The sequence below is a fragment of the Dromaius novaehollandiae genome, chromosome Z (assembly GCF_036370855.1).
Source record: "Dromaius novaehollandiae isolate bDroNov1 chromosome Z, bDroNov1.hap1, whole genome shotgun sequence".
NCBI classification, from domain to species: Eukaryota; Metazoa; Chordata; class Aves; order Casuariiformes; family Dromaiidae; genus Dromaius; species Dromaius novaehollandiae.
In genome coordinates this window covers 52,907,510-52,909,764 of record NC_088132.1, presented here as the reverse complement: position 1 = coordinate 52,909,764, position 2,255 = coordinate 52,907,510, and the positions used below count along the sequence as shown (strand labels likewise).

The window sequence follows — 2,255 nt, the reverse complement described above, 5'->3', positions numbered from 1 at the left end:
ACGGCGGGCGGGGCCGGCGGGCCGCTGCCGCCCCCGAGGCGCTGCCGCCGCCCAACGGACGGCCGCGGCTCCAGACCGCGTGACTCGCGGCCCGGCCGGAACTACAGTGCCCATCGTGCCGCGCGGCAGCAGCCGTTCCGCCCCGGCCCCGCGTCCGCGCATCCCATAAGGCGCCGGCGCCTCCTCGGGAAGGTCGCGCAGGGGAGACGGTTGGTGTGCCTGGTTCGCCGTCGCCATCATGCTGGCTGCAGGTGTGCGCAGGTTTGCCACGTCTGCCATCCGCAGGGGCCACTATGAGGACGGGCCCGGAAAGGTAAGGCGGGGAGGAGGCCCCGGCCCGCCACAGCGCGGCCTGAAGGTGGTGGGGAGGAAGGGGCCTGCGCGTGGGGGAGGGGGCGGTAACGGCTCGCGGGGAGGGGCGGGTAGCAGCTCTTCGAGGACGAGTCGGCGGGGAGGGCACCCCTGAAGGGCGCTGCGCCGGTCAGGTCCCCTGCTGCAGGCCTAGCTCGGGGGTGAGCCCGGCAGCTGCTCCTGGGCGCGGGGGGGAGGAGGAGGAGGAGGAGGAGGAGGAAATCTTGCCGTTGCCACAGAGGTCGTGAGGGTGCTGCTTAGCTACGGTGCTCGCCCGGGTGCCTGAGTGAGACAGAGGCCTGTCCTGCTGCGGGTTTGCTTGAGGCGAGCTTGTCACTAGATAGGCCCCTGGGGGGGGGGGGGGGGGTTGTCTGTAATGGGGTCTTAGGCTCCCAGGGAGCTGGATGCTTCTGTGAGGAGCTGGGTAATGGCTGTCGTTTGGCCAGTTCTGTGGCTGGCATTGGATGGACTTTGGATTGTCTGGATGCCACTATTATGGCCATTACTGAGCAAATGGTGGTGCAAAATGGTTTTACTTCCTGTCACAGCTACTTTCTGCTCCAGTGGTACAGATGATGAGCATTGCAGTATGAGGGGAAACAATGATACTGTAAACGCTTTCTGATGTACCATGTGCTTAGTATGTTGTCTTAAAATGCTGCTTAAAAACTAGCTTTACATGCCCAATTAACATGAGCAAATCTGATCAAATAATTAGGAACAGCCTTTTCAGAATGATGGTAAGTAAATATTGAAAGAGACTGCCTAGAGAAACTGTGGGCTCTCTGTGCTCAGAGACACTTAAACTTAACTGGACAAGGCCCTGAGCAAACTGGTCTCATTTGGCCCTACTTTGAGTTTTCTGGGAGAGACGGTGAACCAACTGAGCTCCAGAGATCACATCCAGCCTAAGTGATTCCCACTTCCCCTAAGATATAATTACTGCACCTCTTCTCTTAGGAGGAAGGAAAATTGTTTTGAGAATAAATGCTTGGTATGTCAGTTTGAATCTACCTGTTAGTGCTCTGGGCATCTCACTGTTATCAAGTGGGTGATGAAGTATCTTACATTGATTGCAAAGCTAAAACTTATTTTCTTTTCTAGAATATTCCATTTTCCATTGAAAACAAATGGCGACTACTGGCAGTAATGTGCGCGTTTTTCGGAAGTGGATTTGTCGCCCCTTTTGTTATAGTCAGACACCAGCTCCTTAAGAAATGAAGAGGATGGGTTGTAATCCCGCTAACTGGGTAACTGCCTCTGTTATATACTCTAGCATTGTGGAATCTGTGATCAAAACTGAGATCTAAGGAGTCAAACCTCACCTGCAAGTGACACTGATTTACAGGCCTTCCCAGACCAGTTGCTTAGAGTTTGTGGTCTGAAGTTGCTGCCTAGAACTCGGAGAATAGGTTGAAATTTGTTTCACGTGGCTGCTGAGCTGTCATTGATTTGTGAACTCTTGACTGCCCAAAGGCCACACTTGTCTGCAACTTCTTGGTGTTCTACAATGGGGCAAGTGAGCAGTAGAATGGTATTGGTTTGGATAATTACTGTAACAAAAAACAGATCCACCTTCCTTAAAGAAATAAAGCTATACCTAGTATATAATCATAGGAATATCTGGCACATATGATGTGAACAAAACAGTATGAGAAACTGTGACACTGTAAACACTTTCTGATGTGCCAGTTAAAACTGTGGAAAAGAAGATTTCCTGAACTTAAGTTCTACCATGTTAAAACACATGATGTCTACATACGGCACTCATTTGTTTATTATATAAAATGCATGTACTAGAACAAGGTTTTTAAGGTTAGCATCAGTTGTGATAAGATATGTTAACTGATGCTTAGATGCTGATGACCTTTACAGATGAAGCAAGCTTCAAACATTGTTCTGTA

The 2,255-nt window shown here is 51.1% G+C and overlaps 2 non-coding genes across 2 annotated transcripts; both read left to right on the top strand.

The window, feature by feature from the left end:
- Positions 1-917: 917 nt before the first annotated feature.
- LOC135325176 (small nucleolar RNA Z39) lies at positions 918-980 on the top strand. The gene has a single exon (XR_010386353.1). It is a non-coding gene; the product is annotated as a small nucleolar RNA Z39 (small nucleolar RNA).
- Positions 981-1,977: 997 nt separating this feature from the next.
- On the top strand, positions 1,978-2,039 carry LOC135325175 (small nucleolar RNA Z39). Its single transcript, XR_010386352.1, has one exon. It is a non-coding gene; the product is annotated as a small nucleolar RNA Z39 (small nucleolar RNA).
- The last annotated feature ends 216 nt before the right edge of the window (positions 2,040-2,255 follow it).